We start from the raw sequence: 15,224 nt of genomic DNA, 5'->3' as shown, positions 1-15,224 counted from the left end.
AAACAAACCGAACGCGAGCATCATCAGTAGCAGCAGCATTTCCAACCCTGCGGCGATTGGCACAGCCTGCCTGGACTGTCCATTTTCCACTCAAAAATGGTTCGCTGCCGCGGCGCGTAATCCTTTCCGGACGACTCGGACTTGCCAAGCACTCGTTTGCGTCTCCCGGGTTGCACGTTCACCACCACGGGGGCTTTTGCATCGAGTGCACTCAATCGTTCATTCCGAAAAGTGATGCCATAAATCAATTAGCAATCGCGCTAGTGCGGCGTTGTTCTCGCGCTGCTGATGTCGCGTGGTGCTGGATGGGAGCCATTTATACGGCCAAGGCAAAGCGGGCGTCCACTTTGTTTTAGTCCCACAATCTAATCGTGTGATCGTACCGTGATTTCATCCCGAGCCGCGACTGTCGAAAATCGAAATTATCCTTTGAACCAAAGTTGGCTCTACGTTGCTTTCGTAGATCGAACCGTCACCATGGGATGCCCTATAGTCGCGACGCGGTGATGCCTGTGGTTGACATTAATAATTGTACAAACTCCGTTCTTCGCACATTCATTATCGTGCCGAGTTCCGGGGGGAAGCGATGCCACCCCAGGATGGCCACATTTTTCGCGCTTCATTTGCTGCTGCAGCTGTGCACTTCTGACGCCTGCATGCTGCCGGTCAGACACCAAGTGATGCGTGAACCGCGGGTTCTATCCGTTACCGAGATTCAACGGTGAAAAGGGGGCTGGACGTGGCTTTGTACATTTGCATAACTCCCGGCAAATAGAGATTGAAACCGGTGCGCCACTGCATGAAGAGCAGACAGGCTTTTCATAGCACTCGTCGACGCAGCAGAGATTGATGCAGTTTTCCTCGTCTATCCGTACGGCGCGTCCGAGGCAAGGGTGTAGCGAGCGAGAACCAACCAGGACACACCTGCCGCATCAGTTCCCAGGCTCACGCTCATCAAATCTTGCATTCGTTTGCGAGTGGTTGATGGATTAGTCTAGATGGCCTTTTAACTGATAACGTGACCTAAACAATACTCTTGGAGTTTACCTTTGAGGAATTTTCACAAAAAAAATGCTTTAATCCGTTAGCATCGAACGTTTGTTTGCTTCGTACTTCAAGATTGCCACCACATTGGTCACTGCACAGTACTTGTGCGAATTAAAAGACTAATTTCAACGCGTTATTGTTACCAGGAACCGATCTGAACTGATGCATCGATGTTTACTAAGATGACAGCATCGCGAGGTGGTTGCTACTCTTTCCCCAAAGCATACTCTGATTTTCCATATTAATTGCTGCATGCTGTCGAGGCAGAATCGAAATGTTTCACTTTAGCCAGCGACTACTTTTCTCGTAGCCTTTAATCTGGCCAATCCGGCAACAGCCGGAGAATATTCGCCGCGTGTGTATCAATCGCGAGCTTCCTTGAAAATAATAAATTCAACAGCAAACAAAGCAACGAGGCCGGGAGACAACGGGGGCTGATGATCCCGATCCCCACCACAGCAGCGGAAGTGACCGAAAACGCAGGCCCGTTGATTGCCATTTTCTGGATTACTTGCCCGCCAGCGCGGAAATGGTGGAAAACGCACACGCACGCACGCACAGAAATCAAAATAAATAGTAAATTTCGCATGCAACGTGCGAAATGCATGCACCGGGGAATGCATAGCAAAACCGCGACCACCACCACCACGACGCGGTGGTGGTGATGGGGTGCGAGTGTGTGTGTGTGTGGTGGCAAGGTGCTGACCAACATTAACCATCCAGGCATCAGCACCGGTCTGGTGTGGCATGAAAACGAAATCAACCTGGGCAACAAGCGGCAACCCCAAACCCCACTCCGCAAAAAAAAAATATTATTTTTATTTGCTCTTTTTAATTTTTCCACTTTTTTTCCCTGTTTGCCATTTCCCGCGGGCTCCCAATCGGTTCACAATCCATATTCGGACCAAGCGTGTGTGTCTGGGTGTGTGTGTGTGTGTTTTGGTCATCCAGGCCTTCGGGATGTTGATTTTTCCGCACCTTTATTCCGGAGTGTCCGGTCCGGGCAATTTTTCCCCGCGCACCAATGAGCAGCAGCAGCAGCCAGTTCATTTTCAGCTTTTCATCCTTCATTCCTGGTGGAGGGGAGAGGGACCGGTGGCCGGTCATGGTTCCGGTTATTGGTAGGCCGATTTTTCAAAGCGATTTCCGTTCGATGCCCACGGGCCGCCAGCTACCCCTTCCACTGCTATTTACCGTTCCACCGCCCGCCATGCGCTTGCGACAGTGTTTATTGTGGGTTATGCGTCCTCCCTCTCCAGGGTGGGAGGTGGTAGTGTGGGGGGATCCAATCGATTTGGGATCGCTCATTCCATGGTGGCCCCAAAAAAGCCACCACCGGAGCACCAGGGGTGGCTGAAAAGTGGGTTGAAATGCACTCTCCGCGAACTCTTTTCTCTCGTCGCCGCCATTCGATCATTTTGTGCGAAGGGGGATTCGCGGTGGAAATTTATGAATGGTTCGTTAAGCTGCCAATCTTGCTGAGAGAACAGAAGAGGCCGAAACAAGACGAAGAGAGGGGAAAGGACAGCGGGAAGGTTTTTAAAAATAGCCCCAGAACGCGAACCAGACCACCGAACACCGCCAAAGCCGCTTCCCGCAGTGACGGTGGCAGCATTCTCGGCGAGCATCTCGCAACTAACAATGTTGGTTTGGGTGGTTGGAGGGAAGGGAGGGGAGAATGCAAATTAAAAAAAGGAAGAGAAAAAAGAGAGAAAAACCGAGGAAAGGCCAACAAGCATGCCGGGGCAAACGATAACGAAACAAACAATCAATCGAATTGATGGTTGGATTGGAGGATGAGAAATTTGCGAACCATTTGCAGCTTCTGGCTTCCAGCAGCAGAAGTTTATTAAAGTGCCAGCCTCTCCTCCTTTCTCTCATTTTCTCTTTTTCCGTTTCAGGTAGAACACGGTACAACGAGTGCTCGGAAGCTGCGAGTTGCGCATGCCGGACAACGGGAGTCATCATCGATCGAGCTGCACGCCCGGGAATGCGCGTCCCGGATCGGATCCTGGGGTGGAATTGCATTCGCGTGACGTAAGATGGCCTCGATCGGTGAGGTGTGCAGGTTGCAGGCAGTCAGCGAGAGAAAGAGAGACAGAGAGCGCCAGAAATCCATTAGATGGTTCGCTTCACGCAAAAGCGACGCCCACGGAATACTCAAGTGACTCAAGAGATTGAGGCAGAGCCGCGTGCGGTGGTGGCTGCGCCGGTCGGTGGTTCTCCAACCATCGGCTGGTGGCCTCGCGTACGACCTCCCTGTGAAAGCGGCAACAAGGTCATCATCACAGGGAAGGCAGAAGAAGAGCAGAAAGGGCAGTGAGAGAAACGTTCTTTAGGGGTCTTAAGCGAAACGCTTGAAACTCACGGCTCTTCCCTTCTGCGTATCGAGTATCATGGTTAATAAATATATTTTTACATCCTCCCCTCTCCCTTCTCTCTCTTCGCACCCTTTTCCCCTTCCTGTATCTCTCGGACACACGGAGCTCGATGCTCCTGCGTGGGATTATCCTGCGCCGAGGTGCTCCATGTAGATCGCGAATTGCGCTCGCGCGCTTTCTCCATCGCGGTGTCCGTCCTCCGAGGCGAATTCTGGCGAGAAGCTGTTTCCGAGTTAATTTATCGACTCCCGGAGATCCCTTTTTGGGGGCATTAGGCCAACCAGCCAGGTAACCAGGATAAAGCCTCCTTCTTTCGCCCTTTTTTTTTATGTTCCGGACGAAGAAAAAGAAACGCAGCAAAAGCACGACGAGCATGCGACTAACACGACGACGACGACGACGACGACGATGTCGGTGACACATTAACATGGCGATTCCGTTGGCCAGATTCTGGTCGCACATGCCGCAGATTGATCTATCGCCCGGCCTATCGATCGTATTGATCTCGATCTCGGCAGCAGCAGGCGGCGACGAAAAGGGTTGCCTCTCTAATGTGGCCGAAGTGTGCGCCACCGAGCGCCGAGAGCGTGCATGTGCCGATGTCAGATTCCCTTCGCCAACTAGCATGCTTGCGTTTCTTTTTTGCAGTTTTACTTTTTTCCATGCTACCCAGCGCCACCGTTGCCACCTCCGACTCGTTGCCCGACCACCGTGATGGTCAATGAATTATTCAAAGCGAACTCCGTACCCCCACTCCGATCCGCCGATCGTATCGTGGCCTTTTGCGTTTGCATCTCATTGAACGAATTTTACTCCCGAACGTAACTCCAGACCAGGCTCACTTGCTAGTGAGACGCGAATTTAGAAGGCGTGCGCGAAGACTATGGCGCCCCTCCCTGGCGTGGCGTTGGTTCTGGCCAGCAAGTCGTGCTCCACTCCAAGACAGGTGGTTCGGTTCCGTGTTCCGGATGGTCAACATTCACCAACATTTCGTCGCCACTCTCGGTATCTTTTTGGTCCAATTTTCCTGCCATTAACACGGATCGGGGTGCGCTTGCAATCGAAGTAGGCCACAGGACAGAAGGTTTTTGCAGGTCGGCCAATAGCTTGCTTGCTAAACTTCCCATTTGGCGATGGAACGAAACGCGGCCATAAGGAAGCAACAGTCCACCAACCAGGCCCGGAATATTCCGGATTAATGGAACATTATCAGTAACGTGAATTCTCAATGATCTCTCCTTCTCGTCTCTTTCTCTCTCTTTCCTTCTTTCTCTCTGTTTGCATTACTTTGCAAAGCATCTCACACATGGAGTTTTTTTTTGGGGCTTCGAATTTCGATTGCTTCGAATGTGGCAATTCTCTTCGATACTTTTTGCCAACAACAACGACAAAAAAACAGGTTTCGCCACTTTCTCGCACTGATCACACCCCCTCCTTCCTACCAGCCTGCTCCTTCTCTGGATTGTCCCAATGCTTTCTTTTTAAGGCGAATATTTTTGTTTATCAAAGTTCTTCGCCGTACGGTGCGGTTTCAGTTTGAACAAAGCCAGTCGTCCAGAGAGTCCATAAAATCCCGGATGGTCCCGGATGGGTTGGCGGGGTTTTATTTTTATTAGCTTTATTCTCGTTCTTGTAGCAGTTCAAACCGCGAGCACCCTCACATATGTGTGTGTGTGTGTGTGTGTGCATGCGAGGAGCGATGGGTGAAAATGTATGTCGCGCAAACTATTTCGCTTAATCCGGAATATACTGGATGACTCCATCGGGAGCGGACGTAAAGGGAGACGGGACGGAAGGCAGACATTATCTCTTCTCCTCTGGCGATGGCGACGGCGGATGCAGAGTTTAAGCTTAACGATATTTGGAAGACAACGGGTTTCTGAGGTTCGGGGTTTGTGTTTTTCGCTTCCTCTCTCGCGCATTTCTCGCGAGCACATTGTCAACGACATCATCAATACCGGTGGCCCAGATTTCGGTCGAAGGCCGACTTTCACAGCACACACACACAAACACACACACACACGCGCGCGCGCGCAACAAACACGCAAGCTGTTAGGCAGGCAGGTCGGTGACTCTTGGCGCGCTTAAAGTGTCGAATGTTCTTCGCTTCATCATCACCACCACCATCTCCACAGCGAGGACCGTTCTCGCGAGGTGAGAAGCGCTCGCGTCGCGTTCTGGTGTCTTCCGCTGGTGCCAGAATCTTCTTACCTGGCTGGCCACCGATCGGTCCGGTCAGTTGCGGTGCGGATGTTCTGCGAAACGATATAGACGGCGCACGGCGTGTGATGATGTTGATGCTGATGATGAAGAGGAGTAGGGCCGGAAGATGATGATGATGATGCCATAGGCCTTGAACTTGTGACTTGTGTACCGCCGCCGCTGCCGCAACCCCCGTTGCCATCGCGTTACAGTGCGTAGTAGCAAAGTGACCTCCCGGTGCGGCTAGTGATTGCAGCGGCTAATGACGTACGCCAGCCAGTATTAGCCACGACAAGGGAAGACGGCAGCCAGAGACCGAGCAAGTCGGCCGACCACTCGATCTCGAGCCGTTTTTATCCGCTTTGTGTCACTTTGCACCACCATCAGCACCACCATTGCCATGGCAACCATGGAAGGGATGCTTCGTTCTGTGTCGTTGGCGCCCGCGTTCTAGCGATCGCCTCATCGTCTGCTGTACGCAGAGCGCCGCGCAGCAGAGTGTTTATTATTTTATACGACGAAATTATGCAAATTCTTGGAGCATGTCGTAAAAGGCGAAGAAGATGCGAATGGCAGAGCGAAGGGTCACTAACATATCAATTGGGTAGCGGTGGGCTGGAGCAACTGGACACAACAGCGCAGACGAAGCACCTGTAGGTACCTGCAGGTACACAACGCCGTCTGTACGCAAGGAACAAGACGCAAAACAAGACAATCTGCAAGGATGAAGAAGGACTGCACAAGACACAACTGAAAAGAGGTCATTTGCATCGTAAATCCCCGGCTCGACTCGGTTCGGTGCCCGGCGATAAACCGAACCGAGATTTGTTTGCGCAGCATTTGATGACTGGCGGGCGGATCTGGTCGTTTTTATGGAGGTGAGAATTTGGCATCGCGAAACAGAAAGAACATTAGGAATCGACATCCATGCCGATCGGTTAGCAATTACAAAGAGACGAAAGTACCGCCTTGTTTGGTGCTAATAATGATGGGAAAGTAAAGAATTCGGTGCTTTCCAAAGGCAATGGGACGCGCAATGTAAATATTGATACGCCGAAAACGTAGGAAAAATGGGTGTGAAACTAACGGAAAGTAAATATTCCATTTCTTTCGAGGTTTGCGGTTTAACACCGTTTCTAACTGACGCAAAACGGTTTCACGCGATCGTTTCTACTATCAAATCGGTCGATCAAAACCAACCAACTAATCGCGCCAATCAGGATGGGAATCAATTATGATTCATGAGCGCACAATGCGGCGTGCGTCGTGTGTCATCGGCACAATGAGATGGTAATCGGTGGCTCATTAATCATTAGCAAGCGCCCGGACACAAAGGGATGCGCGTTAGTCCCATTAGTCAAATTGCACCACAATAAACAAAGGCACTGGGCTGGGATGGGATGATAAACAAAATGGTGGTGTGAGGGGGGAAAATATATCCCGTCATACAATCATCGGGTTCGTCACTTGCAGTCTTTTGTACGGTGCGTGATTCAGATTTCGTGGAGTGTGGAATCGAGGGTTTTTTGAAATCGAATATACTCGCTAATTAAGCTGTTTGCCCAGGAACTTGCACAGCATGTAATATGGTGCAATCGTCAAAGAATTTCCCCACAATGGCGCACGAGATGGGTTCGATTCGATTGGAAAGCGAAAAGATCGAACCACGAGGAGCGCGGCTAAGAATTTTTATGAAATCGGTATGCACGAGTAGCAAAATGGAATCAGTATAAGCAGCAAGTGGAATAACAAAGAGATACCCAAAAAATAAAATGCCAATGGCTAATGGTCAACTCGGTCACCGGTCTATCGCTCTGGCGGTCGCAGGAAAGCGAAATCTGTTCCCCGTTGTTCTCTCTTTCACTCCGCCTGCCTCTGATCAGTATTCACCCGATTGTCCCACTTAAGTGAGGACGCAAAGTTAGTGAAATTCGACAAACACCAACCACCACAACAAATGGCATCAGCAACTTCAGCAAAAGATGGACGGATCGACAAACGCCGGGCTGCGAACGGAGCGCCCGGTGACAATCCACACGGAATACTGATCGATTCCTGGCCGATCGGGAACCGAGCGTTTTGTTAGAATCCACCGTACCGATCCCACCGCCGAGAGCCATTGGCCCCTTCGCTGGTCCATGGCATTGGCCGCCCAAAAAATTCGAGGTTGCTGGTAAATGAACGAGTAACGAATTTGTTTTTTGCTTCTCCGTTCTGTGGTCCGTTCGTCTGCCAATCGGCATTCACGATGGTGTGTGCGCGTGTCGGTGGTCTGCCTTGTGCAAATTAAAATTCGGTAATTGATCCCGGAGACTTGCCCTCCACGAAAACAAAAAAATCCCTCTGGGTCTGAACGGCGCGCACGCGCACATTTTTGGAAGAATCATCCTTTCCCGGAGCGCATACCATGATGCGTTCCGTCGGGCGAGTGAGTCCAAGCGTGTACCGGCACGTACCGCTGACGTGACGATTTTTGCCACCAACCATCACCATCATCATGCACCCCATGATTGCGCCACTGCCTTGAGGAGGACCTTCGCCCGGGTCTGGACTGGGTCCGGTGGCTGATTAGAGCGCCAAATAAGTGCCACGTAATGCACGCGACACGGAAGCGTGCCTTGTTCTTATCGTAAAAATTGGACAATTGATAGTTACGGACCGACAGCGGCCGGCCGGGTGGCCTCTTGCGCGCGTTGTTGGCTGAGGCCCACGCCACGAACACGAGAGCCACCAAACCAACCAGCCAGCCAGCCAGCAGCCAGTTAAGGGGTTAATTAAATTGTATTCGGCGTTGTCCGGCCATGGCCACGTTTGGTGGCAATTTGGTAGGAACGGTTGTTGTTGGTTGCTTCTTCGTTGTTACCACCACACGTTGTACAACCCCAAAACACACCGATAAGTGTCGTCCGGAACCGCGGCGGCTGCGTTTATGGTGGGAAAAATGGAAATGAACTCCCTCCGGTTCCGTGCGGCCACCGGAATCGCAGACGAATGTCAAGGTCAAACAGTTTTCCTGCCCTGCATCGTGGCAACATGATTGAGCGGTTCGTTTACACTGCGACGAGAGATTTATGTGCCGAAAACGTAATATCTTATGCAGCAGCATAAACAGCGGTCTGAAAGAACATTCAAGTTATTTGTTGTTTTCTAACATCGACAGGATATGCGGACCGGGGTTGGTTTAGCCAGCATATTTTATGAAACTCGCAGCATCGTCGGTTGATCGGCGAAAGGTTGAGGCTGAGGCGACCTATTTGTAACCGTAACCATCCCCGTGGTGGCCGTTTATATTCTGATGTACGCGCTTTGCGCTCGATCTTGCGTTGCGCAAATTAATTAATCGACGATTGTGTCGTCGGATCGGAGGATGCCTCACCACGGGACTGAAGATGATGATGGTAATGAGGATGATGATGATGGTGATGATGATGCGAGCTTCACGCGTCAAGGTGATTTGCGCACATACGCTGCTTTGCGCCGATGTCCTGGCCGCCATGGCCGTTAATTATCGATGAGCGTTAATTTGGAATATGTTTATGCTGGCAACCGAAGCGACCGTTTTGTAGCGACCGATGAGGATGATGATGATGATTAGGGGGTTCCGCTCCTGGCCTAGCGAACCGGCCAAGCTAGGCCGTCGATGACCTCTGATCGAAGCAGGCGCACATACCTGCCGTAACTATGACACGATCGAGAAAGAATCTGATGAGTCCATTAGCGATCGAGCGGGCTTGAAGAAGCGCCGATGTGTCAGCTGCTGCTAAACCTGTCAGCCAGCCCCGGCACTACAACTATATGGCCGATCTAGTGATTTACTCCAGTGATTGATGCAAAAACGAGCTAATCGATCACGGAACGATGGATCACTTGTTCCGGTTCCAATTCGCAATTCGCATCGACGTAACTAGTGGTGAGCGCAGCACGATGGCGACGACGACGGATTTACATAGTCGTGCCGAAAAAACCGTGACCCAAACGGTCTGTCGAACAGCATGTCGAACAAAGCGCGTGTCCATTAACGCAGCGAAGGGAAGGGGCCACGAAAACCACAAAATGTCACTCGTTCTCCCACAGGAACTCCAACAACAAGTACATCAACACACAACTTAATAAAGGAAAGCCCCTCGCTCGGGGCCCTCTGTACCGCCTGAGGGGCCCCGAGCTCCGAAATCCATTACCATACCAGAACTGGTCTCCAGAACTGGCGGTCCAGCGTAATCATATACAACATAATTGGGAACAAAACGATCGCTCCGGGATGATATCGGCACGCGAAGAAGACGGAGGGCGACAAACCACGAAGCAAGATCGATCATAATTACATTAACGCGGGACCACGGGGTCCCGGAGTGGGGTGTTTTCGAGACTCTCTTCTCCTTTCCGTTCCACTACTCCACTCGTCTGCACGCTCTTCGCTTTTGTCCTCTGTCCCGATGGTGCCGATCAGATGATCGACAGGCGCATATGTTTACGATAACGGTCACCGCAGCATCGGCAGCACGCATGCCAAGTATGCATCGATACATGCCCGGGATCGCTGCATTGATTATGAAATACGCGGAACGCACTGACCTCCGACTCGGGGGCTATGGTGACCCCTAAATGAAAATCGAAAGAACGAAAAACAAAAAAAAAACGCTTCCCGGGCATTCCACTGCAGCCCGTGCTATTGCTAAAAAAAGGAATTCGATCGAAGGATCGAAAAAAAGGAATTTGATAATTAAACCGCTTGCACCGCAAGTGCAGTTGCAGTGGACGACTCTGCACTGGCGAGTGTGCGAGTGATTTATTCCTCTGCGCCACGATGCCGATGCCCCCAAAAAAACCCGGCAATATGATCAACAACAACCCGGTCTGCAAGGCAAAGGGGGAGTGGAGTAAAATTCGTCGAAAAATTAAATTAACATAAACGGAAAATTGATTTTATCTGCCTTTCGCTCGTGGAACCATGGTGCTGGTGCTGCTGCTACTGCTGCTCTTACAGCTATAATTGACCAAAACGCGAGGATCACTTAAGCAGTAGAATGAGTAGCGGCGGTGGCGGTGGCCGAGAATCGATCTGGTGAGAGGTGATCGGAACTTTCACCGATTTTTGGAAAATGCTTTTTTGCGCTGCCGATGCATAGGCGGCATCATCAGGCAATCAGGTTTCGAGCGGGAGTTTCGGCGGATGGGGAGGGTGAAAAGTGTGTGTGTCTTTACTGCGAGTACGGTTAGCCCATAATAATAGCCTTTCGCCATGTTTCACCGCGGCGACGAGGACGACGTGCATTCTGAGTTGAGTTTGAAGACATGCCATGTTGTAAGATAAGATGCAGCAATTTATGGCGATCGAAAGTTTAACTCAAAAGCGATCGCTTCCTTCGCCGGAAGCAACCCAACATTCGAGGGATTCGAGCGACGAGAACGCCACGAGAGGCGACGATAATTTTTGTTTTATTTGGCACATCGAGAAGAGAAAGAAGATGATTATCACTTATCACAGCGCCCATAAATCTTTCACTTCATCCTCACCACGTATCGATGTCAGTAAGGAGCCATATATTTCGGCCATATGTGTGTGTGTGTGTGTGTGAGTGTTGGGTCATGTAAATCACCGATGTGACCCCCCCGTTGAGTCGACACAGATAAAGCAAAGGGATAAAGTAACCAAAAGTACAGCACACATACCTTCGAACTGCGACTCCTTTTTGCACTTCTTTACGTTCTTGGGTGTGACCGGCTGATCCGCTTTGCTAAACACTTTCGCACTTCTTAGCCAAGAACGACTGAATATGGGCACCGGAAGGGGTAGCTAGCTTCACTAACAGTTCCAATGCGGTCCACCACCAACACCACGGTTCTTTGTGCTTCCTTTCGCTCACATTCGCTGTGTTTCACGCGGATCGTCCTGGCTGGCAGGTTGTAAGGTCTCACTGGCTACTGGTCGCGTTGCCTAATTTGCCGTAATTCCGCTTTCCGGTCAGCTTCTCGCGGTTTGTCGCGAAAATCGCGAAAAGTTTTCACACACACACTTACACGCGGACACACACACAGGCACACAGGCGCAGAGGCAAAATGCTAGAAGGATTTGCCCCTTTCTGGGTTTGGTTCTGTCGCACGAGTCGCACGATCCTCACTTCACTTGCACCTGCGCTAGTGTCCTCCAGAAGACGGACTACCAGGATTGCTGCAGGTTCCAGGCTCCCGGACCGTGAACGTACCGTGGCCACGGACGAACGGATACAAAGTAGTGCTGCCGGACTGATTACAGCGGTTACTTATATACCTTTGGTCGGGGCGCCCGGATGTTCTCTGCTCTGCCGCTGGTCTGCCTGCGATCGCCGAGACGGAGGCCCCCTCCGTTCTTCGCGATCGTACGTTCTTCTTCCGTCGCCTTCCACCTTCCACCGATTCTGCCCGGACCACCATCGGTCCGGCATTCGTTCGCGTCCCGCGCTGACGCTTCTTCGGGAGGCTCATCGCGATCGCGAAAAAAAAGGGGGTGATCACCAGCTCCAAGCTCCGTTCTGGTGGCTAGAAAGAGAGCAGCCGAGAACGAGCCAGAGAGAGAGAGAGAGAGAGAAAAAAAAGCATGACGAGCGAGAGAAAGAAAGAGAGAGAGAGAGAGAGAGAGCTAACGATGATCGTGAGAAGTCCCGCAGGAAGCTCGGGATCAAAGCGCCGAAGTCGAGTGGAGCGTGCGCGCGTGCGCCTGTCCGTGTGTCCCACAGGGCGACGTGTGGGAATCGGGAAAGCTCACACACGCGGCGGCACACTCGCGGGCATCGGGCAAATCCCAATTTGGATCGGGCGGCAAACGATCGATGAGCAACCGCGAGAGCTTCGGATGCGGATAAACAAACACGAAGCTAATGCAAACGAGCCCCAACGAACGCAGAACGCCGGGAGAAGAAGCAGAAGGAGGAGGAAGAGGAGGACGAGAATGGCCACAGAAAATAACAACAACGAGAAGTCGTCGCACCAGATGCGGCGGCGGGGACGACGCGACGACGAGCGGTGTACAGCATTGAACTTGAATGCTCGTCACCGGCATGCGCGCTCGATCGTCGTCGTCGTTGCCGTTGTCGTCATCGTCTTCGTCGCTGGAGCTGCGGAGCCGGTTTCGCAGCAGCACGAAAGCTTCGCGATCACGATGATGCCGTTATGACGTAAGCGCTGTCGTCGTCGTCGTCGTTGTCGTCGCCGAGCACGATCGCGCAGCGCTGTCGAGTCGAGAGTTGAGGGACCTCGGGCGCAACATCGCATGAAATTCTCGTTTGTCACGGTGTCGCACGGCAACGGGCGCGATACGTCGCAGCAAGCTTAGATTCTTTCTGAAACAAGCGAGCAACAAGCAAATGTGCCGCGGCGGAATCGAGTCTTTGTCGGTCACTTGCCGGCATTGTTTGTCTGGCGACCGCACCGTCGTCGATCTCGGTGGTCTCGATATCGATGTGCGTGCGTTACATTAACATATAACGGACGCGGCATAAGTATCTGTTGATGACGAGTGAAGCTGCGAAGCGTTGCTGCGTGCTACGTGATGCGGTCGTTGCACGCACCGCTATACGCCCTCTCCGAGATGAGCTTTTCGCACGCAGACGCCACACGGAATGCACGCCGCACGCTGGCGTCCTTGTTGCTTCTATCCATCATCACCCAATCACCGCGATCGCTGGCCAAGCATGGAATCCAACCTGTCTACGTGTCGTAAAAAGTAACAAGCGATTTCCTCGCGGCAATTTCCACCAGCAACCGACAGCGTGACCACAAGGCAGCGTGGCAGATTGAGATGCGCTACCTAAACATGGTCATTTGGCTAATAAATTATGCTCACTAAGCGGATCCAGCCGGTCCGCCCTTTCTTACAATGGCCTTTACTCGCCAGCCACTAGGAGCACCATATTATTAGCTGGGAACGCGCCTTGCCGGCTCACATGGCCGCCATTTTGTGTGATTTATATGGAAAGTTAAAATGGTGGAAGGGTTGGAGGAGCGCGGTGTGCCAATATCCTTCCACCCGGTGCCGAAGGTTGATTGAGAACTTCACTATCGTCGCCATCGAAGTCTTCATCAAGAGCCATCAATCTAATGCTTCTCTAATGTGGAGCTTATGCGAACGTGTGCTCTTCGTTGCGTGTGTGTGTGTGTGTCCGTGCCCATCTATCGGAAGGGAATGTAAAACAAAGTGGCTTCAGTTCGGCAGCTCAAGAGGCTGGTCTCAAAGTTTCCGATTTCCTCCAGCGCTACTTACGTCGTATACTGTCACTGCGTCACTGCCAGTCGGTGCAGAGTAGTAGAAGTCAAGCTCTAATTTCGAAACCATCGAGTATCGTCGTCGTCTTCGTCGTCGTCGTTGTTAGCTGCCAGCATGTAGATTGCCGAATCTCGGGAACCAATAAACGCATCGTGCTAGGGAAGGCACAGCTGACTGAGCTCGGTAAGTGGGTAATGCAATACATTTTGTCTCCAAAGCCAAAGGACCTGACTGCAGCAGCAGCAGCAGCAGTAGCATCCTTTCATGAGTGCAACTGGTATCGCCTTGACTGCCTGACTTGAAGGAACTTTCGTACCTCCCCGGCCACTCCCGGGTGGTGCTGGAGGCGCGAATGAAGGCGAATTCCTTCCCAGGCGAAAGGCTCTAGAGTTTCGGAAACGACCAAAGGCAAGCCAAGCCAATGATAGAGTAATTTATTAAGATATCATTGTCTCGACGCTCGTCTGATGTTCGCTCCGCACTACGCCTCCTAGCCACATCATCATGGCGCCTCCATGAGCTGCTGGCATGCAGGGCCCTTGTCCTACGCAACACGCAGTCGCTTTTCCTGCTGCTGCTGCTGCATCCGTGTGTTGTGCTCGATGAGGATCCTTTTTTCTTGCTCTTCTCTTTTACTGATTTTGGGTGGCAGAATGCCTCGTCTGGTGTGCTGTGCTGCGCTGTAGCACTCTGTGTGCTGAGTATCTCGTTCATTTTCTTCCTGTCAGCTCGCTTTTCAGAAAAAGGCTGCCCCGTATGTCGTACGTCGGGTTGAAGCATACGCTTCTTGGCAACCTTGGCAGACACGGTGGCAGACGGGGTTTTCCGGGGGTGGGGGTGGACTCGGGACGCGTGATACGTCAAGCGCTAGATTGCTTTTCTGCTTCTGGGCGTAATTTTTGCTGACTCAGGACACACTCTGGTATGGCAGTGTCGGGTTCGGCAATCGTTTCGGTGGCGCGAAAGGCGTGCTCTCCGCCCTTGATGAGGATGTTCTGTGACGTTCGGTCTTGGTACTGCTTCTTACAAACTACTGCTTTGTCTGTGTGTGCGTGTGCTGGATGAATTTCAACGTTTTTCTCTTCCCTTTCCGAAAGCAGTGTGAAGGCATTTGAAATTGACAATTTGAAGACCCTTTTACGGGGCCAATTACATCACCTTTTTGATCTTCCTCAGAGCTCGACTTCCGAAGGACGGCCAGGTAGCAATTATAGGCTACTGCACCTTTAATTCTTGTTACTGTAACTTGTAAGATTGGGGGTTTGTTTTCTTTCGTTCAGTGAAAATGGGATAGATTTGTCGGTTTAATGATGCTGGTCATGAAATTTCAACAATTTTCCTTCGTACACGATTTG

At 51.5% G+C, this 15,224-nt stretch overlaps 1 protein-coding gene across 3 annotated transcripts in view; it reads right to left on the bottom strand.

The window, feature by feature from the left end:
- The window catches only part of LOC125949235 (mucin-22-like), a 60,842-nt gene extending 49,459 nt beyond the window's left edge, over positions 1-11,383 (bottom strand). For all 3 annotated transcript variants that reach the window (XM_049676062.1, XM_049676063.1, XM_049676064.1), the window contains exon 1: positions 11,301-11,383. The gene's annotated coding sequence lies outside the window, so the exon portion shown is untranslated. The remainder of the gene's footprint in view (positions 1-11,300) is intronic.
- Between the last annotated feature and the right edge of the window lie 3,841 nt (positions 11,384-15,224).

This window comes from Anopheles darlingi, chromosome 2 (genome assembly GCF_943734745.1).
Source record: "Anopheles darlingi chromosome 2, idAnoDarlMG_H_01, whole genome shotgun sequence".
Taxonomy (NCBI): Eukaryota; Metazoa; Arthropoda; class Insecta; order Diptera; family Culicidae; genus Anopheles; species Anopheles darlingi.
This window is presented reverse-complemented; position numbering and strand designations above follow the sequence as displayed.